Source organism: Jaculus jaculus, chromosome 11, assembly GCF_020740685.1.
Source record: "Jaculus jaculus isolate mJacJac1 chromosome 11, mJacJac1.mat.Y.cur, whole genome shotgun sequence".
NCBI lineage: Eukaryota > Metazoa > Chordata > Mammalia > Rodentia > Dipodidae > Jaculus > Jaculus jaculus.
The window spans coordinates 54,244,236-54,268,360 of NC_059112.1; positions in this window are offsets into that span (position 1 = coordinate 54,244,236).

Below are 24,125 nucleotides of genomic sequence, written 5' to 3' on the forward strand. Positions count from 1 at the left end.
TCACGTCAGTAAAACGTCAGATGGTCTGATCTTGCATAGCAACGAGTCTGTGCAGTGTGCACCGCAGACGTGACTATTCAGGGGTGTATAAGGAAGTCAGGTGCAAATCATACGACTTGGCAGCCGTCCCGGGCACCATCTTGGAATGGCTGCCACACCCGCTCCCTACATGGCTTGCAGAGAGTTGTGTCTTTTCTAACAATGCCAAAAAGATACAAAAGTACTTTCATGTGAAATATGTGTGGTCCTGCCTTATGCCATTCTCAACTCATTCATTTGTTTCAGGAGTAATCGGTGAGTATCTGCCCATATTAGGCACTGTGCTAGATGCCAATTCCTCACTCAATGGCATTTGCTGTTGTAGCTGATTACATGCTCATTTACTCCTTTACTGAACAGAGCTTAGCATCTGTTTTGTGCCTATTATTCTAGATGTTACCGGAGATGTGAATATCATGGTTTTTGCTCTAAAGAAATCATACCCTCCTAATGGTATGTGGCAGCAATAGCTATGCCTCAGCCAACAGTATAGTGAGAGCTGATTCAAGTCCTTTTGGTACCACATTTGAGTGACATAAAGGCCCCCACCAGCGTTCCTTACCTAGAAAAGAGCTTGTTCCTAAGGTGACTTGGCAGCTGCAATGATGAAAATGAAAAAGGTTACCACATTCAAATTGGACCCATTCTCATTCCAACTGGTATAAATCAATGAAAACCAAAGTCAAATGCATCATGCTCTCTGGTTCCCCACATTTCTTGTCTGACTTCATTTTCAGTTCCATGAAATAGAAATGACTATCCTTACCGTATAGATGAAGACTCTGATGTTTTCATGTAATTTATGTCCCTTGTCCCAGATATCTCCGAGTTTCCTTGGTAGTGCTGAGAATTAAGACAGGGGGCACAAGCAGCAGCATTTTAGGGGGACTTCTAGGGTAAGCTTGGCTTCTTACAGCCTCACTTAGAGAAAATGATATTCCCTGTCTGATCATATTCTTGTTTTGCTACTTCTATCCTCAGGAGCAATTTTGGATCTTTTCTGAGTTATTTCTCTTTGGGGGCCAATAACCTTTCCTCTGGTGTCTGTCTCCATTTAGGTCATCTCCATTCCAGCTGCCTTCTCATCTATGGCTCAATAGATCATTTCTCTTCCTGCCTCATCTATTTACATAGTCTTTCTATCCCACTGTGTCTATTTTTAATTTTCTAAGAGGCCAGTGTGTTAGAATTTTAATACTAGGGCCTGCTTCCCAGTTGGGTCTTGTCTTGGCCAGCCAATGATATCATGTTTCTTTTAAACACATGGGCAAAAGTTTCATTCTCTTCCACATTTAGATGCTGTTTATGGCTTCTGTGAGGGAAAGGTTAATTTCCCTTTTTGGTGTCTAATTTTCTTCTTCTAAGACATAAATAGCTGGCTTGGTTTTAGTTGGAGTCAGATATCTTAGTGTTGTCCTGAACTCTGGAGTGTCTGAGTAGTGCTCAATAGCACTTGATCAATAATATGGGAAGCATACTCTGCAGGTATGGAAGTTCTTGCTTTGTCTTTCAAGCCCTATTGTGTCTCCATCTGTAAAAATCTCTTGTATATAATCTGCCCTCTCTATTGTCATTTCTCTCTACCATGAAGGCTTCTGTGCCTCTCTGTTAGGCATCTCAAGTGCTCTAAGTCTCCTTGCTCGGCTATAAGCCTGTGTCCCTTCATCTCATCCCCTTTTGCTAAATTCTTGACTATTTGTCAATACTGATCAGAAATTACATGGTGCTTCATTTGTTTTTCTCATTTTCTTGTCTGTCCTTCAGCAGATGTTTCAAATTTCTCTCAATTATTAAACCTCTACTTCTGCCTAAACTCTGAAGTTTAGCACTTGAAAAATACCATTGCATTTCTTATAGGTGAATCTTTCAGAGGTACAACTCTGATCTCTGATCTTATCATACATGTGCCCCAAAACAATCTATGACTCCCCATTCCTTACAGCATAAACTCAAAACTCTTATGGCAAGTCTCAGCCTGACATTGAGTGAGACCTTTGTGAGATTTTATATTTCTAACCCAAGCAGAATATCTAAAAACTTATAAAGTCCTCTAGGAAGTCTTATTATTCTCTTTTTGTTTAAATTTTTTGTTTATTTTTATTTATTTATTTGAGGGAGACAGACGGAGAGAAAAAGAGGCATATAGATAAAGAGAGAGAGAGAGAGAAAGAGAGAGAGAGAGAAAGAGAATGGGAGTGCCAGGGCCTCCAACCACAGCAAACAAACTACAGATGCATGTGCCACCTTATGCATGTACCTTATGTGGGTTCTGGGGAATCAAGCCTCAAACCAGGGTCCTTGGGCTTCACAGTCAAGCACTTAAGCCCTAAGCCATCTCTCCATGTCAGAAGTGTTATTATTCTTAAACAGAAAAAAAGAGATAGACAGAGAGAGTCAATATAGGAGTACAAAGGCCTTCTGCCACTGCAAATGATCTCCTGATGCATGCACCACTTTGTGCATCTGGCTTTACATGGGTGCTGGCAAACTGAACCTCAGCTGTCAGCTTTGCAAGCAAGTGCCTTTAACTACTGAGCTATGTCTCCAGCCCCCACTATTGTTCTTAACTGGTGACTTCTTAATATCTTGAGTTAGCATATAAAATAATGGGTTTCATTATGAAATTGGTATACATGTCATTGGACGTTGCTCTCAGTCTTCTTCTAGTGACATCTACCATCCCCACCCCTTGTTGGTTTCCTTCTCCCCAACAGTCCCCTTTTTTGCTCTCTCTCTCACATACACACATGCATATAAATTTTGCACATGGGAGAAAGCATGCAACATATTGCCCTGCTTTTGTATCTCTGTTAGAAATAACTACCTCTCATAATGAAGACACTGAGAGATTCTAAGCAGTGAAAGTGGGGCAGTTAATTTTTGATCTTGTAAGGTTAGGTAGGTGCAGCCTAGACCAAAAACATGGTGGCATGCAGATCCTTTCTCCCTGTTCCCCATTAGCTGGCCACTTGGGAAGCTAGAGTCTTAATGGTATACTTATGTAACCACTGCCTAACCACTACCTTGAGTTTCTTTAGCTTTTTTGTTTTAAGCATGTAAATTCAAGTCTTCAGAATATACATACATACATATATATGTATATACATACATATATAAAGACATGACTGGAGAGATAGCTTAGCAGTTAAGGCACTTGCCTGCAAAGCCTAAGGACCCAAGTTTGACTCCCTAGAACCCTCATAAATCAGGCACACAAGGTCATGTAGGCGCACAAGTTTAGGCATGTGCACAAGGTGGTGCACACATCTGAAGTTTGATTGCAGTGTCTAGAGACCATGGCACTCTAATTCTCTCTCATAAAAAAGAATATATATATATATATATATATATATATATATATATATATATATTCTTTTTAAATTTTTGTTTATTTATTTGAGAGAGAGAGAGGTGGGGGGAGAGAAGAGACAGATAGAGAGAGAATGGGGGCACCAGGGCCTCCAGCCACTGCAAATAAATTCCAGAAACAAGTGTCACCTTGTGGATTTGGCTTATGTGGATCTGGCTTATATGTGTCCTGGGGAATTGAACCTGGCTCCTTTGGCTTTGCAAGTAAGCACCCTAACCACTAAGCAATCTCTCCAATCCTATATATTCTTATTTATTACAATTCCCTATTCCTTTCATTTTTTATTTTTGTTTTATTTTTATATTTGATTTAAATTTCAAATCAATCAATAATTTGTTGACTCTCTTCATCATAAAACATATGGCCTATTTTAACATCTAAGAGCATCAAATTATCTTATTGAAATTTCATGGACATTTCTTGATTACTGCCTCAATAAACTTTTTAAAATTATTTTTATTACGTCTGGGCATACTTAATATATATATAAACAACACATGTTGGTAACATCCTTTCCCTCATCCTTGCCCCTTTTCCAAGGGGCCCCTCCTTGTTGGGGATGCAGGTTATCCCCATGGGGATTGCAGATCATACACTGTAGGAGCAGCCATCTGTTATGGGGGGAGAGGCAATGCCTCTGTGCAACATTGTTGGGCCTTGAGAGGCCTAGTGGAACTTCTTGAGCCTAATTGCCTCGGCCCAGCTATGACTCAGCAGGGGGCCAAATGGCCTCTGGCCTGCTACTTCCACAGAAGAAATTAGAATTCCTGCCAGTGGGCACTTAGAACTCAGCAGGAGGCCAAATGGCCTCTGGCCTGCCACTTCCACACAGGAAGTTAGAGTGCCCCGCTAGTGTGTGCTTAGAACCAATCATCTCAGAGGTCTCAGTATGTTATTGGCCCTTACATCTCACCCCACCCTAAAGTCTCCGCCTTCTTTCTCAACAGTATATAAACACCCGCCTGTAACAATAAAGTTGAGTTCCTGCTTCGAAAAGACTCCTGACTCAGTGTGGTTTTTCTCTGGTGGCCAGGAGAGGTTTCTGTGTCTTCTGAGGCTCATCATCCTCCCTCAACCCCTAGGGAGGAACCAGCAGGCCTGGTTCTTCCCTGGGCACTACCTGAATGGGAAGGAGCCCAGCACAGCATGTCCAAACTTGTGGCTCTAACATTCTTCCCATCCCTTTTTCGCAAAATTCCCTGAGCCATGTTAGGCATTTTAAGTCTACTTCTGTGATGGTCTCTCAGGACCCTCTGGATCTGGTTTGGTAGGTTTTTAATGTCCTCAGTGTCTATCTCCTTCACCCTTGTGCTGATATCAGGTTCAGTGAGAAAGCAGCACTCTTGCTAATTACCCCAATTTCTCTGTGGTTTTAGCTAGGGCTGGGATGAAGTGCAATGGGTTGTTTATCTCCTCAGATCTCGCTCCCACCTGAAAAAGAGAAGCAGATTCTCCAAAACAGTGAAGTCAGCACAGGTTAAATGGGATAACCATTATTAAATTAGAGAGAATTGATGGGTGTGGACCCTCTTATAGCCCAAGATTAGTGGGTGCTTGATATTAGAAAGCAAAATCACTATCTGGATATGATTCTGACTTATTTCTCAGTTACAAAGATGAGCTCCTTTCCACTAATCAGAGCTGTTAGCCAATCCAGGAGCAGTTGGTTACCCACCATGGCTGTGTGCCATTATTGCCCTTGTATGACCATCACATCAGGTTTTTTGCTTCTGAGTAGCTATAGTACCAGTTCAATTTGGGCTAAATCTTTTGTCCAAGCCTAGAGATGCCTATCAGGCATGTCAGCAACTCAGGCTGATCCAGGTTAGGAACCACAAATGATTGAGACCATGAGACAATCAATTACTTTTCAGTGATTGTGTGAGTTCACTGAGTATGATTTATTTCAATTTGAGCATTTTTTTCTGCAAATTTCACTGTGTCATTTTTTTTCTTACTGCTGAGTAGAATTCCATTGTGTAGATACACCACATCTTGGTTATCCATTTGTTCAATAATGGGCACCTTAATTGATTCCAGTTTGTAGCTATTATGAATTGAGCAGCTATAAACATGGTTGAGCAAATGTCTCTGAACTGAGGCATGGACTTTTTAGGGTAAATGCCCAGTAAGGGAATAACTGGGTCTGTTGGTAACTCTATATTCACCTTTTTTAGGAGTCTCCATATTGACTTCCATAGTGGCTGTACCAGCTTACATTCCCACCAACAGTGAATGAGTGTTCCTATTTCTTCACATCCTTGCCAACATTTGTTTTCATTTGAGTTTTTAATGTTTGCTATCCTTCTTGGGGTACGGTGAGATCTCATTTTTGTTTTAACTTGCATTTCCTTGGTGGTTAGGGATAAAGAACATTTTTCCTAAGTGTGTGTTTGCCATTTGTATTTCTTCCTCTGATAAGTCCCTATTCAGATCTCTGCCCCATTTTGTGTGTAGCTCGTTTGATTTTTTTTTTATTGTTTAGTTTTTTTGTTTGTTTATTCATTTTGCATTTTGTTTGTTTGTTTGTTTTTGAGGTATGGTCTCACTCTGGCCCAGGCTGACCTAGAAATCACTATATAGTTTCAGGATAGCTTTGAACTCATGAAGATCCTCCTACCTTTGCTTCCAGAGTGCTGAGATTAAAGGTGTACTCCACCACTATTGTTTAGGTTTTTGAGTTCTTTGTAGATTCCAGATATTAGGCATCTGTCAGATGTATAACTAACAAAAAAATTTCTACCATTCAGCGGATAATCTACTGGCTCTGCTTAGGATGTGTTTGTCCATGCAAAAATTTTTCAGCTTCATGAGATCCCATTGGTTGAGTGATTGTTTAAGTTCCTGAGCTACTTAGGCTTTGTTCAGGAAGTCTTTCCCATTCTTATACCATGGAGAGTTCCTCTTATTTATTTTTTTTCTTCCAGCAGTAGAAGAGTTTCACGCCTTTAATCCATTTGGACTTGATTTTTGTGCATGGTGAGATGTGTGGGTCTAGTTTCACTTTTTGGCATATGGCTATCCACTTTGTCCAGTCTCATTTGTGGATGATGCTGTCTTTTCTCCAATCTATGTTATTGGGGCTGTTGCAGTCAGGTTTGCAGTACTGGCAGAAAACACTCAACCAACAGAAGCTTGAGGGAAAAAATAAAGATTTATTTTGGCTTACAGACTCAAGAGAAAGTTCCATGATGGCAGGAAATAACAATAGCATAAGCAGAGGGTGAACACCTCCTAGCTACCATCAAGTAGACAACAGTAACAGGAGAGTATGCCAAACACTGGCAAGGAGAAACTGGCTATAATACCCATAAGCCCACCTTCAATATTACACTGCCTCCAAGAGGCTTTAATTCACAAATCTCCATCAGCTGGGAACCTAGCATTCACAACAACTAAATTTATGGGGGACACTTGAATCAACCCATCACAATCTTCCCCTGGCCCCCATAAACTGATAACCATACATGATGTAAAATACAATGCATTCAGTCCAATTTCAAAAGTCCCCATAGTTTTTATCCATCCCAAAGATGTTCAAACATCCCCATAATCCAAGATCTTTTAATTTAGCCATAATAAAAACAAAACATTATGGCACAGAATAACATTCACACTGCAAAAAATAGCATTGGGTATAGCAAAGAAATATTCAACCAGTAAAAGATTTAAAACAACCAGGGCAAACAAACTGTAGCTCCAACAACTCTAGTCAATGACAAATCTCCAACTCTGATAATTCTAACCAGCAACAAGTTTCCAGAGTTCCAGTTCCACCCCTCTTGCTAGGCTACACACAGTCCTGGAAAATTTTATCCCTAGCAGCCATCTCATGGTCCTGGGACCTCCACTGGATCAGTACTGCAACCTACAGTCCCTCCTCACAATTCCATTGAGTCTCCATGCAGGCATCCAACAAATCTGCTTCACACTGCCCATGGTCATTTCCAAAACACAAGACCATGTTGCAAATTTAATGACCCTCTCTTTCCTGCATTTCTTCTACTCTATAATACCAGATAGGATACCAATTTTTCAACCCAGCGGGGAATAAAGCAGACTTTGAAGAACAGGACACTTCTTGAGTATGCGGGCCCATTCAAGAGTCTACATTCTTCCTTTTGTCCCAGTGCAGGTCAGCTGGCCCAATCTCACACAATTGCAGCTGAAGAGGCAGAAATTTTGATCCAAAGATTTCATTTGCTGTGATCTAAATCCCTCTCTCACATCAGTCTGTTTCTATACAATGCTACCCTGCACAAGTTCTCAGGACACAGGCATAATAGCAAGTCTTTCATGTAAACTGCTTCTAGCCCAGTCCAGGCAAAGCTCTTTCTTACCCTCAAAAGCCAAACCTCCCAGTCCACTTTCCAATCTGAATTCCTTTTATTTCTTTCTCCTCTTTTATTGCTTGGGTTAGTACTTCTAGTACTATGGTTGAAGAGCAGAGGTGAAAGTGGGCACTCCTGTGTTGTCCCTAATCTCAATGGGAATTCCTTGAGTCTTTCCCTACTAAGTATTATTTGGGCTTTAGGTGCTTTATATATATAGCCTTTATTATGTTGCAATATAAGCTGTCCATGCCTATTCTCTCCATTTTTTTTTTAAAGGTAGGGTCTCACTCTAGCCCAAGCTGACCTGGAATTCACTATGAAGTCTCAGGGTGGCCTTGACCTCACCATGACCCTCTTACCTGTGCCTCCCAAGTACTGGAATTAAAGGTGTGTGCCAGCATGCCCAGCTCTCTCCAATGTTTTGATCATGAAGTGATGTTGTATTTTGTTGAAGGGTTTTTCTGCATCTATTGAAATGATCATGTGATGTTTGCAATTAAGTTTATTTTTGTGGAATATTATATTGATAGGCTTTCATATGTTGAACCAACCCTATTTTCCTGGTATAAACCCTACTTGATCAACGTGGATAAATCTTTTGATGTGTTGTTGGATTTGGTTTGTGAGGATTTTGTTCAGAATCTTTGTGTCTAAGTTCATCAGGGATATAGGCCTACAGTTTTCTTTTCTTGTTGTATCTCTGGTTTCAGTATTAGGGTGATATTAACTTCATAACAGGACTTGTGAAGCTTTCCCTGTTCTCCAATTATGTGGAAGACTTTGAGGAAAAATGGTTGCAATTCTTCCATGAAGGTTTGATAGAATTTGGATGAGAATTCTTCTGGTCCTGGACTTTTCTTTTGTGGGAGGCTTCTGATTATCTTTTCAATCTTGATGGGCATGATAGGTTTGTTTAGGAGACTAATCTAATCTGCTCTGAGTTTAGTTTTGGTAGGTGTATGTGTCCAGGAATTTATCTATTTCTTCCAGATTATACAGTTTAGTGGAATAGAGATTTTGGAAGTAAGTCCTGATGATTATTCCAATTTCACTTATGTCAGCTGTAATCTCTCCTTTTCATTCCTTATTTTGTTAATTTCAAGCTTTCATATTTGTTTTTCACTTGATCAAATTGACCAGGGGTTTATAAATCTTGTTTATTTTTTCAAAAAATAGCTCTTTGTTTCCTCAATTTTCTTAGTTTCCAGTTCATTAATTTCTGCTCTGTCCTTGATTATTTCTTTCCATCTGGAGCTTTTTGGGTTCTTGTTTTTCTGATAGCTTCTTGTTTTTCTGATAGCATTAGATGGACGGTTAGGTTATTGATTTGGGATCTCTTTGTTGTGAAGGCACTTAGTGCTATGAATTTTCCCCTAAGGACTGCCTTCATTGTGTTCCATAAATTTTGATATGATATGTTCTCATTATAATTCAATTCTAGAAAATTTACAATTTCATTTTTATTTTATCCACTATCCATTTATTGTTTAAACATGTGTTGTTCAGTCTCCAGGAACTGATGGAGTTGCTGGCACATTTCTTTTTGATAATTTCTAACTTTGTAGCATCGTGCTCTGATATTATGCAGAAAATTATGTCAATTTTTTTGAATATTTGCCAGCAGGCCTTATGGCCCAATATATGATATATTTTGGAGAATGTTCCACAGGTTGTTGAGAAGATGTGTATTCTCTACATTTTGGGTACAATGTTTTGTAGATGTCCAGTAGGGCTAGTTGACTAAGATGTTGTTGAGCTCTATACTTCCCTGTTGATTTTCTGTTTGGATGATCTATCTATTGTTGAAGTCTCCAACTATGATAATGTTGGTGTTTATTTCTGCTTTGCGGTCAAGCGGTTTTTTTTTTAAATGAATAGTGTTGTACTTGTGTTTGGTGCACATAGATTGATGATTGTGATATGTTCTTGTTGGATAATTGCCTTGATGAATAAGAAGTGTCCTTCTTGGTTTTTCTTTCTTTTTCTTTTTCTTTTTCTTTTTCTTTTTCTTTTTCTTTTTCTCTTTCTTTTTCTTTTTCTTTTTCTTTTTCTTTTCTTTTCTTTTCTTTCTTTCTTTTCTTTTTTTGAGGTAGGGTCTCACTCTAGCCCAGGATGACTGGAATTCACTCTGTATTCTCAGGGTGGCCTTGAACTCACAGCGATCCCCCTACCTCTGCTTTCCAAGTGCTGGGATTAAAGGTATGCACCACCATGCCCGGTCTTTTGGTCTTTTTGATTACTTTTTGTTTGAAGTCTATTTTATCTGATAATAATATAGCAACACCTGCTTGTTTCTTATTTCTGTTAGCTTGGAATATCATTTTCCACCCTTTCACCCTGAGGAGGCATCTGTCTTTAGTGGTGAGATGGGTTTCATGAAGACAGCTGATTGCAGGGTCCGTTTTTCTGATCCACCCTGTTAACTTGTGCCTCTTGATGGATGAATTAAGGCCATTGATGTTTGGGGTAATAACTGAGGTTTGATTTAATCCCTGCCATACTGTGGTGCTTTATGGGGTTTAGTGTTTTCTTGGACTCCATACTTTTTTGAGCCTTCTCTAGGTTTGGTTATTGTTGTCTGCTTTTTGTAGGCTCTTGAGATAGTTTATTTCACTCTCCTGTGTGGAGAATTCCATGAAACATTCTCTGTAGGTTTGGTTTTGTGTTCATATAGTTGTAGAGCTAACTTTTATCATGGAAAGTTTTTCTTTTACCATCTGTTATGAGGTATACTTTTGCTGGGTAGAGTAGTTTGGGTTGGAAGCTATAAGTTTTAGACTTTGCAGTGTTTCATTCCAGGCCCTTCTGGCTTTCAATGTTTCCATTGATAAATTTGAAGTAATTCAGATATTCAGATAGGGTTGCCTTTATATATAATGTGTTCTTTTTCTCTTGCTACTTTTAGGCATCTCTCTGTTTTTATTGTTTAAAGTCATATATTTATTTATATATATATATATATATATATATATATATATATATATATATATATATATATATATATTATCTGACAACTTCTATACTTACAGACAACAAACCATGGTATTTCCTTGCCCTGCCCCTCTTTCCCCTTCATAACTCTGCTCTTCATCCTATCCCCTCCCTCTCTCCATTAGTCTCTCTTTCAATTTGATGCCATCATCTGTTTCTCCAATATGAGGGTCTTATGTAGGTATTGTTAGGCACTGTGAAGTCTTGGATATTGAAGCCAATTTTTGTCTGGACAGTTGCATTGTAAGTAGTGGTACCATTCCTTTGGCTCTTACATTCTTTCTGCCACCTCTTCTACAATGACCCTAAGCCTTGGAGGGTGTGAGATGTTTTAGTACTGGACACTCCTCCGTCCCTTCTCAGCACTATGTTGCATTTTGGGTCATACTAGTGGTCATTGCCATCTGAAAAGAGAAGCTTCTCTAACCAGAAGTGAGATTAGCATTAATATATGAGTATGAACATTTTTAATTTGGTGGGAGTAATATAATGCATTTATCCAGACAAAAGCAGACTTTATATCCCTAAGGCCCATGATCTCACCTGCCATAAGCTTTTGATTAGGTTTTCAGTACCAGGCATGTATTCCTCCCATAGAGTGGGCCAATTATAGAGCAGTTGTTTTCCCCCAGAGCAGACATGCCACTATTGCACTCATTCAGTTATTTGGCCTGTCTGGCCAATCTTGAGGCTTCCAGTGTCCACTGTTTTCCCCACTGGTGACTTCTGTCTCCCATAAAGCTGCATACAGTGCAGCTTTTTCCAGCTTTCAGTTGGCTGGGCTACAGGGAGAAGGTTTTCTGCTCAACACCAAATTGATTTCTCAGTGACTTTGCTGTTCAGGCATGTGACATCTTCAGCAAAAGGGTCTTATCATCTCTTTTTCATGGGAAACCAAGGGCCTTGGCAATATCCTATAATGTTTTGGAGGCAACAGGGACCTCCCTGGCCAATAGTTCACTGGAGGGTATCCTATCCCTAGCACTGAAAATATTCTAGTAACAATCTATTGTCTCTCAATGTGCCATTATTTAAGGGAGTAGAGTCTTAATGACAATATGTCTTGGAGAGTTTCTACTTTGGTTCAGTTTGTTTGGGGTTCTGTTAGCTTCCTGTATATTGATGGGCCTCTCTTTTGAGAGGATGGGAAAGTTTTCTTCAATAATTTTGTTGATGGATTTCTCCATGCTTTTGGTCTGAATTTCTTCCCCTTTGGTATACCCATGATCTGAATGTTGGGACATTTTTGGACTTGCAAACTGTTTCTTCTATCTTGTCTTCTAGTTCTGAGGTTCTGTTCTCCATATACTGAGTCTGTTCTTGAGGGCTTCTAGAGAGGTTTGGACTTGTTCGATGTGGTTTGTATTTTCTATTGCCTTTTTCTTTATAGTATTGATCACTTTGTTTGTTTGTTTGTTTGTTTTCTATTAAGTCTAACCTAGGGAGGACAGCATTCACACAATTATTGGTCATTTTATATTTTCTACAAATTCTGCCATCTCCTTGGTCAGGGTCACATATCTTGTGTCTTCATTTTGGGGTCCTGATCCTGTTGTCTCTTCTATGTTTTGATTAGAGACTTCCATTGTGGAACTAGGCAACCTTGTTGGGGTTCCTTCCATTTGATGTTTCATGTTGTTTCTTTTGCACTGTGATCTGTCCATCACAGTGAGGTAATATTATTTAATTCAGGAGAAAGCTATAGTTTACCTTTGAAGTGTCTTCAGTGATTGTTCCATTTTATGTTTGGCTAGAATAGGCTGTTGATGGTATGGGGGCCTGTCTGCTCAGGCAAAAGGAGTCAGTGTAGCCCCCATGGGGTGGAGACCTGAAGACTCATTGGCAGAGATAGGAGTGGGGAGAAGGTGCAGTCATGATGGCAGAGGGATGATTCAGGAAGTAGGTGGTGTGGTTCCAGTGGTGGGAAGGGGAGAGGAGATGGCGCAGTCCCAGTGGAAGGGAAGAGGAAGGGAGGAAAGATGAGGTTCCTGTGGTGGAGACAAAAGGAAAATGGTGCAGGAGGGAAGAGAGGGGACCCAGTTGATGGGAGGAAAGGTGAGAGGTGCTTGACCCTGGTCTGAAGAATGTGCATGTAGTGCAACAAAGAACATGGTCTCGCACACAATGACTGGGATGGGTGCTTGAGGGGTATGGGGGTCTAGTGTCTACCAGAAAGCATTAGAATCAGCAGATTCCCTAATTTGCTACTCCATGTCCTTCCACTGGGGGGTTGCTAGGACTTGCTGACCCTGGAATCCCACAGATCTTGCCTGGTATTACCCCAAGAGCTGAACATGGTTAGGTAGATGTCATCTTGACTGGAAGCTTAATGAACTTTTTGCTAGCCCTCTTATACAGGGAATAATGCAGCATCCTTCTGCAGCAAGGGCTTTAACTATAATAATGACGGAAGTGAGGACTGAGGCCATCATATCCTTCTACATTTTTAACCATATTGTTAGTAATTTTGTGAATAGGTCACTAATGCTTGAGTTTTCTGTTAGTTCATTTGCCAGGAAAGTTAATTCTTCTTGTGCTTTACTAATGGTTCCACTGGGGGCTGTATTATTGAGGTGAACATTGCCCACCAAGCACTACATAGACATCTCTCTTGTCTGTTAACATCAAGCCAAGTATAATTATGTTCATTCACCTGCTAGCATCTAGTTGACTAAACATTCCTTTAAGGGTTTGTCTGGTGTAATTGATGAACCCCTGTGGATTATAATTAAGCTAATCTACATTTATCATTGACCACCAGAATAAAACTGATTCAAATCCTGCTGTTAACTGGTTTTTAGCATTAAACATATTTGTAACTCATTTGGGGACTCCTATAGAGTTTATGTAAATGTGGGAATCAAAATCAAACATCCACTTATTAACATCTCAAGAATTAACTTTGCTCAGAGGAGAAGAATTGAAGTAAAGTATATGGCCAATTGAACTAATGTGTAGATTCTATATCAGTTGGGTGAAAGATTTGAAAAATGGTTCCCCTGTTCACAGTACCACCATATGTCTGCCCTAGAGGCACTGAGCACCAATTATTATTTGCTGTCTTGCCATTGGAGACATTTGGGACCTGTGTACAGGCTTTAAGATTCCCTTATTGGGTGGGTGATTTTATCTCCCTGTTGTGTCAAACATGAAGAGTAATTCACCTTACTCACTGAGAAAGGGATATGTTCAAGTGGGCCAGCCTGTATGGACAAGAAAAGAAGCAACAGTCCTCAGCAAATCTTTTTTCCCTATGTGTCCTTATCCTGGAACACAGCTATTATGCAATTCACTCTGGTGGGATCTGTGTCCCATCCAAGGGGAAAGGCCACTCACTACTTGAGGCCAAGGGCTTCCTGCTGCACATGTACAACAATAGTTCTTGTTGAAAGCATGTGCTATAAATTTAACCCATTTTACCTAAGTATTTAATTCTCCATATCCAATCTCAGTTCTAAGATTTGTCTCCAGTCTTGCTTTAATAACCATTGTTTTTGAAAAGTCATTGCTAGCTTGACCAGGTTGATTGTTACCTCCTATGTATAGAGTAGGGATTTTCTGTGATAAACTCACATTAGCAACCAGCTTAGGAAATAGCCTTTTCTTCCTGTTCTTGAAACATCAGCTGCTAACCCACCTCAACATTCAATGAATGGGTTTTGGTTCCCCAACTTAATTGTTAGCAAAAGGAGGTGGCATGGTAAGTCCTCACAATTATCTGGGGAATCTTCCTTGATAAAAAGTAATCTATCGGGCTGGAGAGATGGCTTAGCGGTTAAGGGCTTGCCTGTGAAGCCTAAGGACCCCGGTTCGAGGCTCGGTTGCCCAGGTCCCACGTTAGCCAGATGCACAAGGGGGCGCACGCGTCTGGAGTTCGTTTGCAGTGGCTGGAAGCCCTGGCACGCCCATTCTCTCTCTCTCCCTCTACCTGTCTTTCTCTCTGTGTCTGTCGCTCTCAAATAAATAAATAAAAAATGAACAAAAAAAATTAAAAAACAAAAAAAAGTAATCTATCTTTCAGCTTTTGTAAGCCAGAGCAGCATAGCAAGGCTCAGCTGTCTGGCCCTGTTATTTTGTGTTCCACCATACTTCGCTCCAGCTGGAACAGGGTTGTTAGTACTGGTTATAGGCCTATAAGCATCAGACTGGTTTATGGTAGGGGTATTTATATTATCTTGACAAGTGTCAGGGGCAGGAATCAAACTTTATAGTGAATGGCCCTCATGCTCTGAATTGTGTTAATAGCTAGTCTAATTGGATATTTTATTCTCTGAATCTTTGACTCCTGAGTGATCATCTAAAATAATCATATCATTGTCTATGACAAGTCCCCATTTTCTTTTTAGGTAGCCTATTGTGTGTATATATTTAAAGATTATCTTTAAGGGCTTTGTGTGGAATGATAGGCTTTCATTCATTTTGTTTCCATCTTCCCCTGGTCTTTATTTACTAGTCCCTTAATCAGAGTGTAAATATGACCACAGCCCTTTTCCATTGTCTGGATAGCAATCTCAGGTAATCAAGTGTTTGACAGAAATCTGTCTTGCTTTGGGGACCTCATAGGATTCTTTGATCAACAGCTCAATGTGTGTAGCAACCAATCTCTGGTACTGGGAGTTAGAGACAGAAAAACAAATTTTCTCTTAAGCTTAGGTTTCATCCCACCCTCACCAAAGCCCTACTCTTCAGGTGCTACCCCCCTACTCCTTGTGAGGGTTATGTCTTTTAGGTTATCACCAAGGATAAAGGTTTCTATGATATCAGCTCATTTTGAACTTAATTTTGTGTTTGTTTTCCTACTTCCTCTTCCCCCAAACCCTTCCATTCCTATTTCTGGGTCTTAAATTGCCATTCAGGTATGAGAGCAACTTGAGCAGGTCCAAGTCATGAACCACAGATACGTGATACCATGTGGCAATTTTCTTTCTGTGATTGTGTAAGTTCACTGAGTATGATCTGTTCCAAGTCTTTCCATTTTCTACAAATTTCATTGTATCATTTCTTTCTTACTGTTGAGTAGAATTCCAATGTGTATATGTACAATTTCTTTATGCATTCATCCAATGATGGGCATCTGGGTTGATTCCAGTTCTTAGCTATAATGAAATGAGCAGCTATAAACATGGTAGAGCAAATGTCTCTGTATTGATACATGGAGCATTTATGATAAATGCCCAGTAAGGAAATAACTGGGTCTGTTGGTAGCTCTATGTTCATACTTTTCAGGAATCTCCAAATTTCTTTCTATGGTGGTTGTACAAGTTTACATTCCTACCAACAGTAGATGACGGTTCCTCTTTCCCCACATCCTCACCAACATTGGTCATTGTTAGATGTTTTAATGACTGCCATCCTTACTGGAGTACGGTGGAATCTCATGTTGTTTTAATTTCCATTTCCCTAATGTTTAGGGATGTTGAATATTTTCTTCAGTGTGTATTGGCCATTTGTAATTTTTCTTCTGAGAATTTCCTATTCAGTTCTCTACCCCACTTTTGGAATGGTTGTTTGATTTTTATTGTCTATTTTTTTCAGCTCTTTGTAGATTATGGATATTAGGCTTCTGTCAGTGGTATAGCTGGCAAAGATTTTCTCCCAGTCATTGGGTAATCTGTTGGTTCTTCTTACAGTGCATTTGTACAAAGGCTTTTTAGCTTCAGGAGATCCCATTGGCTGAATGATAGTCAAATTCATTAGCTACTGGGGTTTTGTTCAGGAATTCTTTCTCACTTCTATGTTGTAGAGAGTGCCTCCTATTTTTTCTTCCAGTAGGAGAAGAGTTTCAGGTCTTATATTGAGGTCTTTAATCCATTTGGACTTTATTTTTGTGTAGGGAGAGATGAATGGCTCTTGTTTAATTTTTATACATTTGGTCATCCAATTTGTCCAACACCATTTGTTGAAGATTCTGTCCTTTCTCCAGTATACATTATTGACACCTTTGTCAAAGAACAAGTACTTGTAGTTACTTCACCTAAGGTCTGAGTCTTCAAGGTCTTCAATTCTGTTCCATTGGTCTATGTTTCTGTTCTTACGCCAGTATCATCCTGTTTTTACTACTATGGTTTTGGAACAAAACTTTGGATAAGGTATGGTGATACTGCCAGAGGTGATTTATTTATTTATTTATTTATTTATTTATTTATTTATTTATTTATTTATAGTTTTGGCTGAGGATATGTTTGGAAATCTGAGGCCTGCTACCTTTCCATATGAATTTTGAGATTTTTTTTCAATTTCTATGAAGAATGATGCTAGTATTTTTATTGGTATTGCACTAACCCTGTATATTGCTTTTGGTAGAATTGCCATTTTCACAATATTAATTCTACCTATCTAGGAGCATGAGAGGTCTTCCCAGCTTCTCAATTCTTCCTCGAGTTTTTTTCTTGAATTTTTTATGTTTTCATTATATAGGTCATTCAGATCCTTTGTTAGTGTTATTCCAAGGAATTTTTATTATTATTATTATTGAAAAACAGACAGCCTCACTGATTTCTTTCTCTGTATATTTTCTTCTTTGTATATAGAAAGGCTACTGACTTTTGTGCATTGATTTTTGATTCCCACTACTGTACTGAAGGAATTAATCACCTATAGATATTTTAAGATGGAGACTTTTAGGTCACTTCTGTATAGGATCATGCCATCTGCAAATAAAGCTAGCTTGACTTGTTCCTTTTCAATGTGAATTATTTTTATTTCTTTCTCCTGTCTTATTGCTTGGGCTAGTACTTCTACTAATATTTTGAAGTGCAGAGGTGAGATTGTGCCACCCTGTCTTGTTCCTGATTTCAATGGGAACTCCTTGAGTCTTTCCCAATTAAGGTTTATATGAGCTTTGGGTGCTTTACATATAGCCTTTATTCTTTTGAGATATAAGCCCTCCATGCCTATTATTTCCAATGTTTTGATCATGAAGTATATGTTGGATTTGGTCAAAGGCTTTCTCTGCATCAATTGAGATGATCATGTGGTTCTTATATATAAGTTTATTTGTGTGCTGTATTATGTTGCTGGTTTCCAAATGTTGAACCATCCCTGCATCCTTGGGCTGAAGCCTACTTGATCAAGGTGCTTTTGTTGTAATGTCTTCCAGGTCATAGGTTCTGTCTTCCACATGAGTAACTGTGTTAGGAAGTGGTTCTGGAGAGGTATTTTTAAGGTCTATTTGAATTTTATTTTCTGTTGTGTTATTTTTGCATCATGTCCATATCTTTTTGGGGTACAATTTCAGTTCAAGTTCTGACTTTCTTGATGCTTCCTGGAATTCATTCTGACATTTGATCAAATCTTCATCAAACTTAATAAATTGGTTATTGAGATATTCCATTTCTTGACTCATCTTCAATTCATTCATATCTCTTTTGAGGGTCCTAATGTTTTCTTCACTCAAGTTAAGCCTACTGTCAAAAGCTGAATGCTCTAAGAAATGATTCTGCTCAATTTCATTGATATGACTGTTGTTTTTTTTGGATGGCTTGTTTCCAGTTCAGCAGTTCTTTTGGTCAGGGTCTCATTGGTTGTTGTGTCTTCATTTTGGGATTGAATTTCGATTGATTTATCTATTATTTCATTGGAAGCTTCCATTGTGGGACTAGACATCCTTGGTGGAGATTGCTCAGTTTTCTGACTTTTGTTGGCTTTTTTGCATTGTGATCTACCCATCTTGAGGAGACACTTTATACTATTAAAGTGGAAGCAAGTTTTTGTCCTTGTAGGATCTTCAGAGGTGTTCCATTATAAATGTGAACCAGATTGATGTACTGGTGTACTATGGGGTTATAACCACAGATGTGCAGATTTTTGAGATTGTAGGTGCATCAAAGGTACCTAGGATGTTTGGAACTCTGGCCTACTCACTGCATTTGCATGTACTCTTTATCACACAGGAATCATGGGTTGGGGAACCAGGTGCCCTGAACCTGAAGAGTTAGAGGCAAGAGGCCAGCTGCTACAGAGGTCCTTACCCCCTCTGACTCAGGGGAATAAGGATGTAGTTACTCATGTAACATTCAGGATACCAGAGCAAAAGGCAGGCCTCCACAGCCCCCACACAGGGACCAGCCCTCCCCAAGCCAGACGCAGGGGGACATACTGGGATCAGGAAACTGGGAGGAGCTAGGGAACAGGGAACTGTCCTACACATTCCATGCCCCTCACACCCTGCAGCACAGGGTAACTGGGAATCAGGGGCCCAGGGGCATTCTAACCAGGAAGGTGCAGCTACGGGCCTGATTCTGCAGCAAGCTGACAGGGTCCAAGAAGGCCCAAGCCAGTTGTAGGAGGATGTACTTGGATCAGCAAACTGGGAAGAGCCAGGGAACAGGGATCTCATAAGTTTTTTTATTATTATTTGTAAGAGAGAAAAAGAGAGAATGAATATGGGCATTTGAGGGCCTCTAGCCACTGAAAACGAACTCCAGATGCATGCACCACCATGTGCACCTGTTGTACATGGGTACTGGGGAATTGAACCTGGGTATTTAGGTTTGGCAAACAAGCTCCTTAACTGATAAGCTCTCTCTGCAGCTCAGAATTATTTTTTTTTTTATGAGACCCATTCTGATCTGAGTGAGATGGAATCCTGAAGTAGTTTTAATTTGCATTTTTCTAATGGCTAAAGATGTTGAGCATCTTTTAAAATATTTATTAGTCATTTATATTATTTTCCTTGGATAACCTATGCTGACTTCCATGCCCCATAGTTTTTAACTTTTTTATTGGCAGCTTCCATACTTATTGACAACAAGCCATGATAATTCTCTCCTTTTCCCCATTCCCTTCTTCACAAATACACCCTCCATCATATCCCAACTCCCTCTCAATTAGTCTTTCTTTAATTTTGTTGTCATCATCTTTTCCTCCTATTATGTAGGTAGTGCCAGGCACAGTGAAGTAATGGATATCCAGGCCATTTTGTGTCTGGAAAATTACATTATAGGCAGTCATAACCTTCCTTTGGCTCTTACATTCTTACACTCTTTCTGCCACAATGGACCCTGTGCCAGGATAGAAAAAGCTATGCTACACGCTACAGTGTAGGAGAGAGAAGTCACTAACAGTGGACATTGTAAGCCTTAAGATTGGCCAGCCAAGCCAAATGTGCCTACTGGTGAAATAGTGGCATGTCTGTTAAAGCAACCACTCTCTACTTGGACTGAGGCCAGCTCCACAAGAGGGAATACATGCCTGGCATTGAAAACCTAGCCAAAAACATATAGCAGGGGAGTTCATGAGCCCTGAAGGAGTAATTCCTACTGCTGTCTGGATAAATGCATACATTTTGCTCAACAAATTGCCTAGTAAGCACTTTTCTTAATGTTCATACCTACCCCATTTTTTATTATTATTATTATTATTATTATTATTATTATTATTATTAATTAGTTTTGTATTCAGCAAATACAGTCAGTTTGGTACCATTATTAGGCTCATCTGTGACCTACCCCCTCCCCATTGGCCCCTCCTGGTTGAAGTATATGGGTTGTGCATTGTGGAGTTAGCCCACAGTTATGGGTAAGATAAATGTCTCTGAATATCATGACCCAACATGTGGCTCTGACATTCTTTCTGCCCCCTCTTCCACAAAATTTCCCTGAGCCATGTTGGGTTCAATTTTGGTCTTCTTTGGTGATGAGGTATTGGGTCCTCTGAGGCTCTGGCTCTCTGATTTGGTAGGAGTTGATTTTTCTCTGTGTTGGCCTCCTTCCCCCTTGTGCTGGTATCTGGTTCATCAGGAAAACAGTACCCTTGCTTGTTTTGCCAATTTTTCTTAGTTTCAGCTGGGGCCCTTTTGAGATATGATGGGATGGGTCTCTCCTTAGCATCTACATCTACCTGAAAAAGAGAAGCAGATTCTCTAACAGAGAGTAAGTTATCACCAGGACAAATGAGATAACCCTTATGTTTTTTTTAATAGAGAATTTAATGGGTGTAGGCCTTCTTGTAGCCCATGATTGATGGTAGCTTGATATTGGAGAGTGGGCTAATGTTTGGATATGGTTCTGACTTGTTTCCCAGCTCCAGCTATGGGTACCATACCACTGAGGGGATCCGTTAGCCAAATCAAAAGCAGTTGGTTCCCCACCATGGCTGTGTGCTACTATTGCACTTGTGTGAGCATCACAACCAGTTATTTGTTGCTAAGTAGGTTATACCATGAGTTGCTTGGACAGATATTGGTCATTTTCCCCCAGTCACCCATGTAGCACCTTCTGGCACAAGACACGCTGACTGTCTGGGGATTGACTCTCTTCTAGCTTCCAGCCATGCCATTCCATTTTATGTGTCAACTGCATATGGTATCTTCAGCAGTAGGGTCTTACCACTGACCTTTGGTGGGTCATCAAGTACTCTGACAGAAATCTGTCTGTCTTTTAGGAAACCTTGTAGGTCTCTGATCAAAAGCTCATTGTAGAGGATAGCCCCATGCTGGTACTGGGAGTTACAGGTCAGTGCCCGCTAAGAAAATTAGGAAAAAGATAACTAATATACAAGAGTTAGAGAGAAGAGAGAGAGAGAAAGAGGGCAGATGTAGAAGGTTTAGGTTAGACTTGATCCTACCCTCTCCAGTGTCTTGTGGTTCAGGTGTTCCCTATAAGGGCCTGGTGAAGGTTCAGCCATTTGGTCTGCCTTTTAGGAAGTAAAATTTTATGGTACCATTGCCGTTTGGGTCTAGATTAGTGTTTTCCACCCCTTCGATGCCTTCCCCTCCCTTCCCACCCATCCTAGTGTCTAGTCCACGAGATGCCTGCTGGAATATGTAAGGTATCTTGGGTAGATTCAGGTTAGATGCTGTAGATGAATGAGACTATGTACCTCCCCCATTTTTTGAGTGGTGTCACAGTGCTAAACTCATTAGTCAAGAGGTGGATTATGTTGAGTCAGTTTACACACTTCATTTACTTTTTACACATGTTAATTAAGTCAGTTCTCTTATTCTTTGGATTGTTTTGTTTTGTTTTTTTGAGGTAGGGTCTCACTCTGTTCTAGGCTGACCTGGAATTAACTCTGTAGTCTCAGGGTGGCCTTGAACTCACGGTGATCCTCCTACCTCTGCCTCCTGAGTGCTGGGATTAAAGGCGTGCACCACCACGCCCGGCTCTCTTATTCTTATCCTCTCAACTACACTAGCATCCTGGCCCTAACCCCCTGGGACACTCACATGTGACCTCACCTGGTTCATGGGTGGCAGTGTCCAGGTCTGGGCCTTGCTCCTCTCCATGCCAGGCTGCTACAGGTTCCCTGGGGCTGCTGCTTCTCCTTACTGTGGATATCAACACAGAGAGAGACGTTCAGTCTGTCTCTCTAAGTTGAGTGACAATTTCTTGAGCTTTTGCTGGGACTCTTATACCCAGTGTGTCCTCAGTCATCCTGGCTGCTGATAGCCACCTTAGGGCTAGCTCATTCACATATCAGCTCACAGAGGGTCTCTGGTTTTGGTCCCTGGTTGCCATGGTGATCTTGCCACTACTCAGTGAGTGCTGCTTATCAGAGTGGCCAGTCTCTGGTCTTGACCCCTGGTTGCTATGGTGATCTTGTCTAATTATTGCTTCAAACAGTTCCGTTTTTACTTCTAACTATTGTTCCTAACCATCCCCATTTATGTCTAACTGTTGCTCCTAACAAGTGGTTGTTTGATTTTTTTATATTCACAATAATTTATTTATATTCTCAAGCAAGATACAGACAGAGAGAGAGAGAGAGACAGAGAGAGAGAGAATGAGAATGAATGGTCACAACAGGGCCTCCTGCCCCTGAAAATGAACTCCAGACACATGTGCCACTTTATATATCTGGCTTTACATGGGTACCAAGTAATTGAACCTAGGCCATGAAGCTTTGCAAGCAAGCACTTTTAACCACTGAAAAATCTCTGAAGCCCTGTTTGTTTTTATTGCTTAGATTTTTTTTTTTTGAGATCTTTGTATATTCTACATATTAAAACTCGGCCAGAAGTATTTTCTTCTATTCTCTAGAATGTTTATTGCCTCTATTGCTGGCTTGCTTAGCTCCTCAATAGCTTTTTAGTTTCATGAGATAACAATGGTTGAATTTTTGTCTTATTCCCTGTGATACTATATTCTTATTCAGAAAATCATTCCATACATTGGTTCTTCCACTTTTTTCTCTAGTAATTTCAGTTTTATATTGAAGTACTCTACCCATTTGGAGTTGATTTTTGTGAGGGTCTAGATTCATTCTTCTACATATCCCGTATCTCCAGCACCATTTGTTGAAAGTATTCTTTTCTTCTGTGTGCATTTTTGGCATTTTTGTCAAAGATGAGGTGGCTATAGTTATTAGAACTTATTCCAGGATCTTCTATTCTATTCCATTGTCTTATGTATACACTTTTGTGCTCGTACTATGGTGTTTCTATCACTATAGCTTTGTAGTCTACCTTGAAATCAGCTATGGCAATACTACCTGTAGTATTCTTTCTACTGGGGACATTTTTGACTTAGAACTTTAGTTCTCACATATGAATTTTGAGACAATTGTTTTTCTACTTCTGTACAGAATGGTGCTAGAATTTTCATTAAATTAGAGGGAATCTATATTGCTCAGATAGTGTTGCAATCAGCTTCACATTATTGGCAGAAATCACCTAACCAAGAGCAGCTTGTGGGAAAAAGAGGGTTTATTTTAGCTTAAAGACTCAAGAGAATGCTCCAGGATGGCAAGGGAAAATGATTGCATGAGCAGAGGGTAAACATCACCTCCTTGCCACCATCAGGTGGACAATAGGAACAGGAGAGTGTGACAAACACTGGCATGGAGAAACTGGCTATAATACTCATAAGCTCACCCCCAACATTACACTACCTCCAGGAGGCATTAATTCCAAAATCTCCACCAGTTGGGAACCTAGCATTCAGAACACCTAAGTTTATGGGAGGCATCTGAAGCAATCCACCACAACCTGCCCCAGGCCCCCATAAACTCATAGCCATAAATGATATAAAATACAATGCATTCAGTCCAATTTCAAAAGTCTGCATAGTTGCCAGGCATGGTGTCACACGCCTTTAATCCCAGCACTTGGGGAGCAGAGGTAGGAGGATCACCATGAATTTGAGGCCACCCTGAGACAACATAGTGAATTCAAGGTCAGCCTGGGCTAGAATGAAACCCTACCTTGAAAAAACAGTGTGCATAGTTTTTATCAATTCCAAAGATGTTCAAACATCCTCATAATCAAAGATCATTTAATTGAACCATAATAAAATAAAATAATTGCACAGAATAAACATTCACACTGAAAAAGATGGCATTGGGTATAGCAAAGAAATATTCAGCCAATATAAGATTTAAAACAACCAGGCAAACATGCTTTGTAGCTCCAGCAACTCTAGTCAGTGACAAATCTCCAAGTCTGATAATTC